The sequence below is a fragment of the Chiloscyllium plagiosum genome, unplaced genomic scaffold (genome assembly GCF_037043375.1).
Source record: "Chiloscyllium plagiosum isolate Xiang-an unplaced genomic scaffold, Cpla_swu_hap1 HiC_scaffold_7, whole genome shotgun sequence".
In the NCBI taxonomy this organism is placed as follows: Eukaryota; Metazoa; Chordata; class Chondrichthyes; order Orectolobiformes; family Hemiscylliidae; genus Chiloscyllium; species Chiloscyllium plagiosum.
In genome coordinates this window covers 9,922,361-9,939,466 of record NW_028270145.1, presented here as the reverse complement: position 1 = coordinate 9,939,466, position 17,106 = coordinate 9,922,361, and the positions used below count along the sequence as shown (strand labels likewise).

General features: G+C 43.8%; 1 protein-coding gene across 1 annotated transcript in view; it reads right to left on the bottom strand.

Moving 5' to 3' along the window:
* The window catches only part of kcnh3 (potassium voltage-gated channel, subfamily H (eag-related), member 3), a 771,606-nt gene that overhangs the window by 710,179 nt on the left and 44,321 nt on the right, over nt 1-17,106 (bottom strand). The window lies entirely within an intron of this gene.

Sequence of the window (17,106 nt, the reverse complement as noted above, 5' to 3'; positions counted from 1 at the left end):
GGTACTTCAGTTCAGATGAAGTGTGACTTGGGCCTAGCTTTTGCTTCTGAGCATTGCAAGGAACCACCTAATCCTTCTCTTACCTGGTATCTTTTCGCTCCAATGGTAACCCTTCTTAGCAATTCTTATTTTGTCACGAACATTAACCCTCCTGTGACTGTTTCTCTCTCTTCTTTCTCTTATCACAGTACAAACTGTTCCTCTTCATCTTACCCTGTTGAAATCATGTTGAAGCCTAAGACTTATAGCACCAGCTGTTCCTCTAATTCATTCTAGCCCCAGGACTTCAGAAAATATAGAATTGCTTCTCTGACTCCTTCTTTCCTTTCTTACACTGTTTCAACTTTCTAAAACTAGACTCAACCTAATACATCTTTCTCTCTCTCTACACTTCTCAACCTCGTAATCATTACTACAGGCGATAGTCCTTGGCTTCTTAATTAGAAATAAAACACTTTTAGAATACTGTATTAGGATAATTTTTCAAATTGATAGACCACCTTAGCTTGTTGAATTCTAGTTCAAAAGATTACAGTTAAATGGATGCCAACTGATCCACACCCAGGCCTAGCTAAACCTGACTCAGAACAATCCAGAACTTTGATTCAGATTGAACTGGATTCTGACAATTTACGCTGCACAACCTTGTTTTATACATAACATGCAATTTCAATCTTCACATTTTCAAATGATTTCTTAGGCAAACAAATGAAATATTTTGTCATAAGCATGTTTTTAGTAATGTATTATTTGGGATTATACTTATTATCTCTACCCAGAGTCAAAGTTGGACGGCATTTGCGTTACTATACAGTAAATGGAGGTAGCTTTATTTTTACACAAGTTAGCAGCTATTTCAGGAAATCTGGCTGAAATGTTTTTAGGCTGTAACTGGAGTTTTGTATTAATCCCTTCACCCTCCTCCACCAATTCTATTTCCATTTCACTATGCTATTAGCTATGAAATTTCCAAGTTTCAGACGTCAAAATTTGATTTCTGCCCATTGATTCCCATCTACTGAAGTGTACTAGCTAGCAATTTGGCCACAGTTATATTTTAGTTAATGATCTGAACCTTTTAAGTGTTAGTTGTCAGCTTGCTCTTACATTAATACGTCATCACTGCCAGCTGAGTAGCATGGAACGGTGGTAACCACAGAGCTTTGCACCTTGCAACATATGTTCCATTTCTTCATTGCACCCCATCCTCCCATTACCTTCACTTTCTTAGCGGCTGTTGAAGTGGGAGGAGCAACAGCGAGGACCAGAGGCCCAATGGGAAGATAAATTTTAAAAGGTATAAAAGCTTACCTCATGAATAGGCGGAGCACACACTGAGCAGGAGTGGACATGGGACTGCTGGGTAAGTGAGGCTTTAGATTTTGGCGGTTGCTTTCCCCAAGACTCAGTAGGATCACCCACCTGTCCTCTTCCTCAAACAAAAAAAAGGCTTTGTGCGCTGGATTGGTAAGGTGACTAGTTTCTTTTTTTTTTAGTTCTTCAGTCGTCTTGTTGGGAATTTAGAATAGTGAGAATGGAGGTTAGGGCAGCTGAATGTTCCTCCTGCAGAATGTAGGAGGTAAGGGTCACCACTAGTGTCCCTGCTGACCGCATCTGTGGGAAATGCACAGCTCCTCAAAAACCGGATTAGGGAGCTGGAGCTGGAGTTGGAGCTGGAGCTGGATGAACTTTGGATCATTCAGGAGGTGGAGGGGGTTATTGATAGGAGTTACAGGGAGGTAGTCACAGTTCAGGTAAAAGAAGAAGACAGGTGGGTTACCGTCAGGGGACAGAAAGGGAACCGGCAGGCAGTCCAAAGATTCTCTGTGGCCATTCCCCTCATTAACAAATATACAGTTTTGGAAACTGTTGAGCAGGACAACTTACCAGCGGTAAGCAATGGGGCACAGGTCTCTGGCACAGAATCTATCCATTTTGCTCAGGAGGGAAGGGGAAAGAGGAACACAGCATAAGTCATTGAGGATTCCATAATTAGGGGGACAGATAGGAGGTTCTGTGGGAACAATAGAGACTCATGGTTGGTGTGTTGCCTCCCAGGTACCAGGGTTCATGATGTCTCTGATATTGTTTTTGAGATCCTTGAGGAGGAGGGGGAGCAGCCCCAAGTCGTGGTCCACATAGGCACCAATGACATATGTAAGAAGAGAGATGGGGATTAAAGGCAAAAATTCAGGGAGCTAGGGTGGAAGCTTAGAGCTAGAACAAACAGAGTTGTCTTTGGTTTGTTGCCCGTGCCACGTGCTAGCGAGACGAGGAATAGGGAGACAGAGGAGTTGAACATGTGGCTACAGGGATGGTGCAGGAGGGAGGGTTTTGGATTCTTGGATAATTGGGGCTCTTTCTGGGATAGGTATGACCTCTACAAACAGGTTGGTCTTCACCTGAACCAGAGGGGTACCAATATCTTGGGGGGGAAGGAATTTGGTAATGCTCTTCGACTGGGGGATGGGAACCGAAATTGTAGTTCGAGTATAGGGGAGGTTGAGGGTAGTGAAGACAGACCAAAGATTTCAAGATCACAAGAAGGCACCGGCAAGCAAGTCGTTGGTTTGAAGTGTGTCTACTTCAACACCAGGAGTATCTGGAAGAAGGTGGGTGAACTTGCAGCATGGGTTGGTACCTGGGATTTTGATGTTGTGACCATTTCAGAGACATGGGTAAAGCAGGGACAGGAAGGCTGTTGCAAGTTCTGGGATTTAGATGTTTCAGTAAGAACAGAGAAAATGATAAAAGAGGGGTTGGCGAGGCACTATTAGTGTTATCCTATGCATCCTAAAACTTGCCTAATTACATCGTAATTGCCTTTCCCTCAGCTATAACTCTTGCCTTGTAGTATATACCTATCCCTTTCCATCACTGACACTGTATGTAGGCAGGCCAACAAGGGGCGAGGCCACATTGGATTTGGTACTGGGTAATGAACCCGGCCAGGTGTTAGATCTGGAGGTAGGTGAGTACTTTGATGATAGTGACCACAATTCGGTTATGTTTACTTTAGTGATGGAAGGGGATAGGTATACACTGCAGGGCAAGAGTTAAAGCTGGGGAAAGGCAGTTATGATGCAATTAGGAAAGTTTTAGGATGCATAGGATGGAGAAGGAAACTGCAGGGGATGGGCACAATTGAAATGTGGAACTTATTCAAGGACCAGCTACTAGATCCTAGATAAGCATGTACCTGTCAGACAGGGAGGAAGTTGTTGAGCGCGGGAGCCGTGGTTTACTAAGGAAGTTGAATCTCTTGTCAAAAGGATGAAGAAGGCTTATGTTAGGCTGAGGTGTGAAGGCTCAGTTAGGGAACTTGAGATTTACAAGTTAGCCAAGAATGACCTAAAAAGAGAACTAAGAAGAGCCAGGAGGGGACATGAAAAGTCGTTGGCAGATAGGATCAAGAAAAACCCTAAAGCTTTTGATAGGTATATCAGGAATACAAGCATGACTAGAGTAAGATTAAGGCCGATCAAGGAGAAGACTGGGAAGTTGTGCGTGGAGTCAGAGGAGATGGTGCAGTGCTAAATGAATACATTTCGTCAGTATTCACACTAGAAAAAGACAATGTGGCTGAGGAGAATACGGAGACACAGGCTACTAGATTAGATGGGATTGAGGTGCATAAGGAGGAGGTGTTAGCAATTCTGGAAAGTGTAATAATAGGTAAGACCCCTGGGTTGGATGGGATTTATCCTAGGATTCTTTGGAAAGCCAAAGAGGAGGTTGTGGAGCCTTTGGCTTTGATCTTTATGGATATAGTTTTGCTTGGTGAGCTGGAAGGTTCATTTTCAGATGTTTTGTCACCATGCTAGGTAACATCTTCAGTGAGCCTCCGAATGAAGCACTGGTGGTGTAGCCCACATATTTATATGTTTGGGTTGGTGCTGATGAAGCTGCATTAGAACATTATTTCATTGAGCCAACACACACTGCAGCACAGAGGAACTATGCAGAGCAGAGGAAAATCACCGATACAGTGTATTCAAAAAGAACGGGAACCCAATGAACACAGTCCGCTGATTTCTGAGCAACAAACCCAAACAAGCAGACAAAACATGTCCAGAAACACTAGCCACTCTCCCCTTCATCAAAGGCATCTCAGAAATAAGTGCCAGACTACTCAGACCCCTTGGCATCATGGTAGCCCACAAACCCACCAACACACAAAAATAGCAGCTAATGAACTTGAATGACCCTGTACAGACAACAAGCAAGACTAACGTCATCTACAAAATACCTTGCAAGAACTGTAACAAACAGTACATTGGACAAACAGGTAGAAAACTAGCCACCTGGATACATGAATATCAACTAGCCACAAAAAGACATGACCCACTCTCACTCCTTGCATACAGATGAGGAAGGACACCACTTTGACTGGGACAACCCATCCATCCCAGCACAAGCCAAACAGAGACACACACAAGAATTCACAGAAGCATGGCATTCCAATTGAAACTCTAACAACAAACACTTTGACTTGGACTCCATTTACCACCCCCTGAGAAAAAGAACAGGAAATAACATCACCATAGGAAATGATGTCACCACAGGCGATGACATCACCAACCCAAGGAAACCCAAACATTCAAATAGAAAGTGGGCTACACCACCATTTGGAGGCTCACTGAAGATCTTACCTAATATGGTAAGGAAACATCTGAACATGAACCTTCCAGCTCAGTGAGCAAACCTACATCCAGAACCTCAACCTGAGCTACAAATGTTTTTAAAACTCGCTTTGATCTTTATGTCATTATTGTCTGCAGGAATAGTGCCAGAAGACTGGAGGATAGCAAATATTGTCCCCTTGTTCAAGAAGGGGAGTAGAGACAACCCTGGTAATTATAGACCAGTGGGCCTTACTTTGGTTGTAGGTAAAGTGTTGGGAAGGGTTATAAGAGATAGGATTTATAATCATCTAGAAAGGAATAAGTTGATTAGGGACAGTCAACACGGTTTCGTGAAGGGTAGCTCATACCTCACAAAGCTTGAGTTCTTGGAGAAGGTGACCAAACAGATGGATGAGGATAAAGCAGTTAATGTGGTGTATATGGATTTCAGTAAGGCGTTTGATAAGGTTCCCCACAGTAGGCTATTACACAAAACACGGAGGCATGGGATTGAGGGCAATTGAGCAGTTTGGTCAGAAATTACCTTGCTGAAAGGAGACAGAGGGTGGCAGTTGATGGGAAATATTCATCCTGGAGTTCATTTACTAGTGGGGTACTGCAAGGATCGATTTTGGGTCTACTACTGTTTGTCATTTTTATAAATGACCTGGATGAGGGCATAGAAGGATGGGTTAGTAAATTTGCAGTTGACACTAAGGTCGGTAGAGTTGTAGATAGTGACAAAGGATGTTGTAGGTTTCAGAGAGAGACAGAGATAAGCTGCAGAGCTGGCTGAGAGGCGGCAAATGGAGTTTAATGCAGAAAAGTGTGAGATGATTCACTTTGGAAGGAGTAATAGGAATACAGAGGACTGGGTTAATGGTAAGATTCTTGGTAATGTAGATGAGCAGAGAGATCTCGGTGTCCAGGTACATAGATCCATGCAAGTTGCCACCCAGATTGATAGGGTTGTTAAGAAGGCATATGGTGTGTTAGCTTTTATTGGTAGAGGGATTGAGTTTCAGAACCATGAAATCACGCTGCAGCTGTACATAACTCCGGTGCAGCAATATTTGGAGTATTACGTACAGTTCTGGTCACCACACTATAGAAAGGATGTGGAAGCTTTGAAAGGGTTCAGAGGAGATTTGCTAGGATGTTGCCTGGTATGGAGGGAAGGTTTTACGAGGAAAGGCTGAGAGACTTGAGGCTGTTTTCATTAGAGAGAAGAAGGTTGAGGTGGCTTAATTGAGATGTATAAGATAATCAGAGGGTTAGATAGGGTGGACAGTGAGAGCCTTTTTCCTCGGATAGCGATGGCTAGCATGAGGGCACATAACTTTAAATGGAGGGGTGATAGATATAGGACAGATGTCAGAGGTAGTTTCTTTACTCAGAGAGTAGTTGGAGCATGGAATGCACTGCCTGTAACAGTAGTAGACTTGCCAACTTTAAGGGCATTTATATCGTCATTGGATAGGCATGTGAACGAGAATGGAATAGTGTAGGTTAGATGGGCTTCAGATTGGTTTCACAGGTCGGCGCAACATCGAGGGCCGAAGGGCCATACTGCACTGTGATGTTCTATGTTCTATGTACTTCCCTTAGCCCCAGTTAACTAGAGAATAGTTGAGGACATCTATTCCTTTTTAATAATACAAAAATTTAATTCAAAGTTTCTGGAGAGATGCAGCTATTCACCCATCCAGAGTTATACTGCAGCCTATATTAGCTCTTATTGTTATGAGGAGATCTTTAGAAGGAGTTTTGCAATATATTTGCCAGAATATATTTGTCAGCTCAAAACCTTAGAATAGGGCCCCTGAAAGATCAGCAAGGCAGCCTTTGTGTGGAGCCGCAGAAAATGGGGGAAGGTACTAAACAAGTATTTTGCATCAGAATTTACTGGGGAAAAGGACATGGAAGATATAGAATGTAGGGAAATAGATGGTGACATCTTGAAAAATGTCCATATTACAGAGGAAGAAGTGCTAGATGTCTTGAAACACATAAAAGTGAATAAATCCCCAGGACCTGATCTGGTGTACCCTAGAACTCTGTGGGAAGCTAGGGAAGTTATTGCTGGGCCTCTTGCTGAGATATTTGTATCTTTGATAGTCACAGATGAGGTGCCGGAAGACTGGAGGTTGGTAAATGTGGTGCCACTCTTTAAGAAGGGGGGTAAAGACAAGCCAGGGAACTATAGACCGGTGAGCCTGACGTCGGTGGGCAAGTTGTTGGAGGGAATTCTGAGGGACAGGATGTACATGTATTTGGAAAGGCAAGGACTGATTAGGGATAGTCAACATGACTTTTTGTGTGGGAAATCATGTCTCTCAAACTTGATTGAGTTTTTTGAAGAAGTAACAAAGAGAATTGATGAGGGCAGAGTGGTAGATGTGATCTACATGGACTTCAGTAAGGCGTTTCACAAGGTTCCCCATGGGAGTCTGGTAAGCAAGGTTAGATCTCATGGAATACTGGGAGAACTCGCCATTTGGATACAGAACTGGCTCAAAGGTAGAAGACAGAGGGTGGTGGTGGAGGGTTGTTTTTCAAACTAGAGGCCTGTGACCAGTGGAGTGCCACAAGGATCGGTGCTGGGTCCTCTACTTTTTGTCATTTACATAAATGATTTGGATGCAAGCATGAGAGGCATAGTTAATAAGTTTGCAGATGACACCAAAATTGGAGGTGTAGTGGACAGCGAAGAGGGTTACCTCAGATTACAACAGGATCTTGATCAGATGGGCCAATGGACTGAGAAGTGCCAGATGGAGTTTAATTCAGGTAAATGCGAGGTGCTGCATTTTGGGAAAGCAAATCTCAGCAAGACTCATACACTTAATGGTAAGGTCCTAGGGAGTGTTGCTGAACAAAGAGACCTTGGAGTGCAGGTTCATAGCTCCTTGAAAGTGGAGTCGCAGGTAGATAGGATAGTGAAGAAGGCGTTTGGTATGCTTTCCTTTATTGGTCAGAGTATTGAGTACAGGAGTTGGGAGGTCATGTTGCGGCTGTACAGGACATTGGTTAGGCCACTGTTGGAATATTGCATGCAATTCTGGTCTCCTTCCTATCGGAAAGATGTTGTGAAACTTGAAAAGGTTCAGAAAAGATTTACAAGGATGTTGCCAGGGTTGGAGGATTTTAGTTATAGGGAGAGCTGAATAGGCTGGGGCTGTTTTCCAGGGATCGTCGGAGGCTGATGGGTAACCTTATAGAGGTTAACAAAATTATACGGGGAATGGATAGGGTAAATAGACAAAGTCTTTTCCCTGGGGTGGGGGAGTCCAGAACTAGAGGACATAGGTTTAGGGTGAGAAGGGAAAGATATAAAAGAGACCTAAGGGGCAACTTTTTCACGCAGAGGGTGGTACATGTATGGAATGAGCTGCCAGAGAAAATGGTGGAGGCTGGTACAATTGCAACATTTAAAAGGCATTTGGATGGGTATATGAATAGGAAGGGTTTGGAGGTTGCTGGCAGGTGGGACTAGATTGGGTTGGTATATCTGGTCAGCATGGACGGGTTGGACCGAAATGTCTGTTTCCGTGCGGTACACCTTTATTACTCTATGACTCTATTGTGCATTGAAGTGCTGGGGAGTTTTTACATCGATAAATATCTGAGACAACTTGCACTCGGTTCAAAATTGGCAATATAATTAAGACTAAATTGGTTGTTAGAATAATTCTTCACGCACTCAAGATTATTTTGCAAATGATAATGCAGGCAATTATCCCATATTAGGGGAGACCTCAGTGATGGGTGAGTTTGAATTCCTTAAAAATCTGGAATTGAAAGTCTAATGATGACCTTGAAGTCATTGTCAATTGTCATCAAAACCCATCTGAAACTCCTCGACAGAAGGAAACTGCCAACCTTATCTTGCCTGGTTCCATGTGACTCCTGACCCACAGCAATGTGTTTCACTCTCAGCTGGCCTAGCAAGCCACTCAGCTGTATCAAGCATGGGAACGTCTCAAAATAGTAGTGACATCAGGTGGCCAAAAGGCACTGACAGAGACACGAGAAATATCAACAGCAAACACAATCCTGTCACCTCTGCAAAGTCCTCTTTCTTACCATCTAGGGTCTAGTGCACAAACTGGGCCAAGTAACAGCCTGACGTAGTCACAAAGACAGAATAATACCTTACAAAGTCCCAGACACCACCACCATCATTCCTGGGTATATCCTGTCCCACCAGGTTGGCAGAACATGGTAGAAGGTCAGGAGGAATTGCTCTCGGAGCCCTCAACATTAACTCCAGACTCCATGAAGTCTCAGGGCAATAGGTCAAACATTGGCAAGGAACCCTCCTGTTGCTTATTAAGTACTGTCTTCCTTGGCCAATGAATCAGAATCACAGAGATGTACAGTACGAAAACAACCCTTCGGTCCAACTCGTCCATGCTGACCAGATACTCTAAACTAATGTAGTCCCAGTTGCCAGCACTTGGCCCATTTCCCTCCAAACCCTTCCTTTTCATTTATCCATCCAGATGCCCTTTTAAATGTTCTACCTCCACCACTTCCCCTGGCAGCTCATTTCACACATGCACCACCCTCTGAAAAGAGCTAAGCCCAAAACCTTGACTCTCTTGCTCCTCAAATGGTGCCTGACCTGCTGTGCTTTCTCCAGCGCCACACTTTATCATCTCTGATTTCTTCAGTATCTGCAGTTCTCACTACCTCCTCTATGTTGAGCAACAGTTGGAAGAAATAGTGAGGTTGAAAATGGCATATTCCACGACTTCAGTGTTCACCACAAAGAGTGGCTCAGAACCATCATTACTGACTCAACTGATCTTGTCTTAAAGAACATCACTGCTGGACAGGATCTGTGGCAGGTGGTGGGGAAACAGTTACAAAGGAAAAACATAATTGACCTCATCTCACCAATCAGCTAAGCAATAGAGTTAAGACTGTTTTTCTCTTTGCTATGGTATTCGTATTTTAGATTAGAGTGTTGCTGGAAAAGCACAGCAGTTCATGCAGCATTGATTTTCCTGCTCCTCAGATGCTGCCTGAACTGCTGTGCTTTTCCAGCACCACTCTAATCTAGAATCTGGTTTCTAGCATCTCCAGCCCTTGTTTTTACCTCTGGTATTCGTATGTATTGTTATAGTAGTTTGCCTTATCTTGGTCAAGGAGTCAGGTAGCAGAGACTTCTAATTAACCATGATCACTTTGGATCCATTTTCCAGCAGGTATTGCTTCAGTATATATTTTAACATTATTAACACTTGTTGATACTATCTGTGAAGTAGCAAATAAACTAGCTTTCTAGACAAATAAACAAAGATATTGGTAAACACATTAACTTGTTGCTAACATTTGCATAAGACATCTGTTTCTATAAAGTTATGGAATCATCTAAAATTCACCTATTAGAGGTTCCCATGGAAATAACTAGAGAGCAGAAAATCTTTTACAAAAGTTTACGAAGGAGTAAGAGAGCTTCTGCTTTGGCAACAAGCAGCAACCAAGGTAAATTGTACAGTTTTTCTAAATAGATTTTATTGTTTAAATATACACATAAAATGATTTGGATAATCAGAAAATCATCCATTTACTGGAGAAATTGGACAGCTTTGTAAATGTAATTTTCTCTCATTTTTCGGTACAACGGTTATTAATAACAGCTTCAATGATTTGTGCAAATGATAAGTTTAATGTTATTTGTGCAGCCCTGCATTCCATGCTTTACAACTATCTGATTTAACCAAGGAAATGACATGAATTCAAATGCAATTATCCTTAATACTTGCAGTCGTGGTGCTGAGTTTCATGAAGGCTTCATAAACTGTGCTTTGACATTTGGATTGATAGAATTCTCTCAGGTGGCCATATTAGGGCTACCTACCTCTGTGAATACATTGCTAAGGCAGTATTAGCTTAGTCACAATGATTCCTATGTTTCTCATCACACCTCCATTTATTCTGTATGAGATGTGGTCACAGTGTGCACAACTGAACATATTGTCTCAGTATCTTGGTTAATATGTATTCATTAATCAACATGTAAGAAATTACTAAGTGAAATCTTTGCTGTTGTGGGAGATTGCTGTGTGCCCATTGATTGTCAGGTTTCTTATATTACAAAAATAACCATATTTCAAGACTTCTTCATTCACTGCAAAACACTTTAGAACATCCAGAAGTCATGAAAGGTACTGCATAAATACATAATTTTTTTTTTATTTTCAGATTTAAAAGGAAGACATAGGATTTTCAGTAATCAAAATGCATTAATAAAGTGTGAATAGTTTTCTAATGCAAAGAGCCTTCCTTGTCTCAGCCAGAGCAGACCATTACTGCTGTCACCTTATTTCCATGCATCTTCACCAACTGATACTTAAGCTGGGCCATCTTAGGCACAATTGTACCCTGGACATGAATAAGCAGTAGCATGGAAATGTGAGATACATGTGAATTATTATGAGTACTGAGATCTGGTACTGTATTAACCAATTGTGCACACTGGGATGGGCAAGGACATTGTGAGATAACACAAAACATTCATGGATAATCGAATTAAAAATGGGGAGAGATGCAAAACAGGCTGCCCAATCACCCATGTTATATTGTTATCAGAGGTTGTCATGCTGGCTATCATAAAACAAATGTAATGTGTTGTATAACATAAAACTTCAACATTGAAGCACTTTGCGATTATAACGTTGAAAGATGTTTTCTATTTCATATATACAAAGATATGGAAATACTCCATTTTCTACACTCCCATTTTCTCCCTGTGTAGGTTTGGCTTGATTACCTGCCCTTGCAAGCAGGGCTAATGCCAAGTCTCTGAGGGTAAATGGCCAAGACTTTTGATGTATCATAGATTGTTATGCCAACAAGCTCATGTGTAAGAAATGCTGTCTTCTGTACAAGATACTTCTCTGTGATTCTCAGCGTTGTCAGCTACATCGGTGGTGTAAGTTATTAATTCTCTGGGTACTACTTGCGACAAACCAATTAGAATAAAGACACAAACATGCAGCAATTAATGATTGGTCAGCATTTGCATAAACAACTGTCTCAATTGTTGCACATTTGCTTACAACAGAGATGATGCAGATCAAACCTAAAATTCAACTCTACTAACATAAAGCAAATAGGAGATCCTTTTTCATCAAAAACTTTTTTCGTTGTTAGTTAGAGGTGCTCTGACTCATGCTCATGGCTTACAGTAAAGGGCAATCATTACCTAATGCTTCCAGTTTAACTGTATAATACGCAAGTACTGCTAGATAAACAAGCTACATGTTCAACAGAATTACTGATGACATTTAAACAAAAATTAGGAAACCATCAAGACCAACTTAATTAACAGAAGCTTGTTTAACAGAATAATAGTGTGCTGGTTTATATCACAACTGCCCATTTTGCATGGCGCAGTGACGTTCCGTTTCAACATTGGAAGTTCCTGACAGTAGTTTTCTCTCCACTTTATTGTCCTTATGCGATTTCATTCCTATTAGGTCTCCTTCTTCCTCAATGAAAATATAGACTCCTCAGTAGAATGTGAAATTAGATGCCAGATATATCTTTTTTTAAAACATGCATATGAACAGACTGGAATGGTTGGAATCTTATGAAGTTCCCAGGATCAGGAAACAAGGTAGGCAGGGACATTTAATTCAACAGGAGATAAAATGACTACTTCCTAAGTCAGGATGAAAATTGCTTATTAAGTTGGCAATGAATTGAGGGTAGACTGTCTTTCCTGAAGATAAGCAGCAGGAACTATTTTTGATGCATAAGTGTATTAAACATCCTCATTGAAACACAACTCTTCCAGATTAAATCACATTTTTGAAACTAAATATGAAACAATAAACACCGAGCCTTCAGATTCAGAATTGGTGAAAAGTGGTGAACAGAGGGTCAGGTAGTCTTCATACTGGATTTGGACTGAGTGGGAGCTGCTTTTCTTGGATGGGGAGCTTTATTGAATCATGGGAGAGATGGCATTGATGCACAGAGATCAGGTCACAGATAAAGAAAAGGGCAAGGCTTATTGGAGTGGGGTGAGGGGAATGGTGGCAGCCTTATGAAGGCTCATTGGAGACATGGGATATCCACAGAAGACTGCTTGGTGAGGTTTGTTATACTGTAAGGTTTTAACACAAAAGTTGGAAAAGTTAATATTTTTCACATTGTGGAGGGCAGTGGGAGGCCTGGCATCTGGCACAGAGTAGGTTTTTAATGTCTTCTTCTAATTTCTTTTTGTTGCATAATGGGATTGGAATCTTCTGTCTTGCTCAGTTTCTTCGAACTGCTGAATTTCACCTAAGTTTGCAGCTAATCACCTTTGCCTTCCTTGAGCTGCAATATAACCTGCTGAAGGCTGCCCCTCACAACCTGTGTGAAAATTACAACAGTCCAGAAAAGCACCGAATAAACTCCTTAACTATTGGAATTAACCTGCTGACTGACACTGGCCTGTCCTCACCTCACTTCCCTCTTCGCCCTTACAAATATCATTGGTTTCTTGAAAGGAGGAGGCATATATCCTGGTTCACTGAGGTACAGGAAATATCCAGCCCCAGTATTCCAAAAGCTAAAGTATGCCATTGTTCTTTTGCTAAGTTTTTCAGTAACCCATAGCTTATTCACAGCACTATGAATGTGGTTCAGAATGCAGGCTGAAGCTTGTAGAAAATAGTGAGAGTAAATATTGCAACTATTCACAAGTATTTATTCAGGCAGTGTCTATGACACACCAGCCCTTTCATGGGTAGTTTTAGCATTGCAGAGGTTTCCTCATTATAATAGGACACCCTGCTGGCCATATCCAAAAATGGAATCCAGAATTTATTCATAAGCAAGAGAAGCAATGTGGCTCACAAGTGATGACATTACTAAGTAAGTTAGAAAAGCCCTCTCTATGGTTTTAAACAATAACCTGTATGCTGCATCACAGCTAAGGGGATGATGCCAGTTCATTGTGGCAGATTCTGAGTAGGTACTGAATGTAAGAAAAAAAATGACAGTGAGATGATAACAAATACATTTAGAATAGATGTTTACACCATAAAGAGGCCTTTCAATTTATCAAGTTCATGTTGGTTCTCTGCAGGAGTTATACTGCTAATTCCACCAAACCACCGTTTCACCACCAAAACCAAACTTCTCCAATCTTAATGTCACTAAGTTGCCTCTTCACTAACATTAATCTCAGAAACCGTTTCTGCCTAAAACCATCAGAGCCTCCTCAAATTGCAGCACCACAGTTGAACTAAGTACTCCAGCTGAGGCTGAACCTGTGTATTTTTTAAAAAAGATTAACTATAACTACCTTGCTTTGGTACTCAGCACTCTGATTTATAATGTACACGGCCCCATGTGTATTTTTAAGCACTTTATCAAACCACCTTGCAATCTTCAATGAGTATTGCAGATAAACGCTCTCTCTCTGCCACCGCGCCCTATTTAGAATGACCTTTCATTTCATAATGTCTCTCCTCATTCTTCGCACAAAAATGCATCACCTTACATCTCTATTTACTAAATTTCATCTGGCATGTATCTGTTGCAGATAAGCAAATATGAAGGGAGTAGTTTGTCACCTCATGCAGACACTGAGAATGAAGTCACGGAGTCACGGAGGGAGTGGTCTTTACGGAATGCTGACAGGGGAGGGGAGGGAAATATATCCTTGGTGGTGGGGTCCATTTGGAGGTAGTGGAAATGACGGCGGATGATGCGCTGTACATGGAGATTGGTGGGGTGGTAGGTGAGGACCAGTGGGGTTCTGTCCTGGTGGTGGTTGGAGGGGCGGGGTTCAAGGGCGGAGGAGCGGGAAGTGGAAGAGATGCGGTGGAGGGCATCGTCGACCACGTCGGGGGGGAAATTGCGGTCCTTGAAGAAGGAGGCCATCTGGGTTGTGCCTTTTTGGAACTGGTCCTCCTGGGAGCAGATGCGGCGGAGTCGAAGGAATTGGGAGAATGGGATGATGCGGCGGAGTCCGTGACTCTCTCGTCAGATCCACACCCCCCACCAACCCAACCTCCACTCCCGGCACCTTCCCCTGCAACCGCAGGAGGTGCAAGACTTGCGCCCACACCTCCCCCCTCACCTCCCTCCAAGGCCCCAAAGGAAACTTCCATATCCGCCACAGATTCACCTGCACCTCCACACATATCATCTATTGCATCCTCTGCACCCGATGTGGCCTCCTCTATATTGGGGAGACAGGCCGGCTACTTTCGGAGCGTTTCAGAGAACACCTCTGGGACACCCGGACCAACCAACCCAACCACCCTGTAGCTCAACATTTCAATTCCCCCTCCCACTCCACCAAGGATATGCAGGTCTTTGGACTCCTCCATCGTCAGACCACAACAAAACGACGTATGGAGGAAGAACGCCTCATCTTCCGGCTAGGAACCCTCCAACCACAAGGGATGAACTCGGATTTCACCAGTTTCCTCATTTCCCCTCCCCCCACCCTGTCTCAGTCAAATCCATCAAATTCAGCACCGCCTTCCTAACCTGAGATCTTCTTCCCGACCTCTCCGCCCCCACCCCAGTCTGACCTATCACCCTCACCTTGACCTCTTTCCACCTATCACATTTCTGACGCCCCTCCCCCAAGTCCCTCCTCCCTACCTTTTATCTTAGCCTGCTGGACAAACTTTCCCCATTCCTGAAGAAGGGCTTATGCCCGAAACGTCGATTCTCCTGTTCCCTGGATGCTGCCTGACCTGCTGCGCTTTTCCAGCAACACATTTCCAGCTCTGATCTCCAGCATCTGCAGACCTCACTTTCTCCACATTTAAGCGATTGCTGGACATGAACATGGATAGCAGTGAGTTGAGGGGTGCGTAGGTTAAGTTACTATATTTCACATTAGGATTAATGTCGGCACAACATTATGGGCCAAAGGGCCTGTTCTGTGCTGTACCTTTCTATGTTCTATGTTCTATGTACTATATTGAAAGATGGATGACATTTACAGGGACTTGATGAGACCACATCTGGAGTGCTGTGTACAGCTTTGATCTCATGATTTGAAAAATGTATTCAAAGTTGTTGAAGGTAAGTTTACTTAACTCACTCTCAGATGAAAAGTTTATCCTATGTGGAAAGACTGAACAAGTTAGGTTTATATTCATCAGGTAAAAACAATGACTGCAGATGCTGGAAACCAGATTCTGGATCAGTGGTCCGCTGCACGCTTGCAGCAATGCGCCGGCACCTAACCTCTCTACAGTCTGCCCTGCCTCAGCTGAGGGCCACACTCTCTCAGAATTGCAAAGGACCCACTCTGTACTACATCCTCAGGAGAATTCATACTCTCAACAAACAGTATTTCAATTCCATCTCAAACATCAAAAACTGTAAGTACAACAAACTTTTATCCACCCAGCTCCATAACCAGCGCTCCTCAAACATTCCAGAAGATTCCCCTGGCTCCGGAAACGCCATTAACCATGCGGCTGATGCAGCTACCACCCCCACGCTGATTGATGATGTCACTTCTGCCCCCATCATGGCCACTCCCACAGCCACTTCCGGCCCTCAAATCATCGCTGATGCCACACGCTCAGTGACTTCCGCCACCCCTACTGCCATGTCTGCCACCACTTCCGACCTCACCAGCGCCACTCACCTGTATTCTGCTGACACGCCCCCCCCCACAGACCCCACTGTCACTATCCCCACCCCCCAGAACCCTGAGGGGAACACTACCCCTGCTCATGCCTCCACCCCCATTCCCCCCACCATCACACCCACTCCAGGTACTGGCTCCGACCCCACTCCCAGCTCCACACCCACACCAGATCCCAGCTCCCAGCCCTGCCGAGTTTTCACCATCCCCCCAGACCTCCCCCTCACTGAGGACGAACGATCAGTCCTCAGCAAAGGACTCCCCTTCATCCCCCTCCGTCCACGCATCAATGAATTTAATACACGCCGTGACATCGAATACTTCTTCCGTCGCCTCCACCTCCGAGCTTACTTTCACAATCAGGACTCCCGCCCACCTTCTGAGGACCCCTTTGCCCACCTCCAACACACTGCATCCACCTGGACACCCCGCGCTGGCCTATTACCTGCCCTCGACCTCTTCATTTCCAACTGCCGCCGGGACATTAACCGCCTCAACCTGTCGATCCCCCTCCCCCACTCCAACCTCTCACCCTCACAACGCGCAGCCCTCCAATCCCTCTGCTCCAATCCCAATCTCACCATCAAGCCAGCAGATAAAGGGGGTGCAGTGGTAGTCTGGTGCACTGACCTCTACACCGCTGAAGCCAAATGCCAACTCGAGGACACCTCTTCCTACTGCCCCCTCGACCATGACCCCACCCCCCATCACCAAACTACCATCTCCCAGACCATACAGAACCTCATCACCTCAGGAGATCTCCCACCCACAATTTCCAACCTCATAGTCCGGGAACCCCGCACTACCCGGTTCTACCTCCTTCCCAAGATCCACAAGCCTGACCACCCTGGCCGA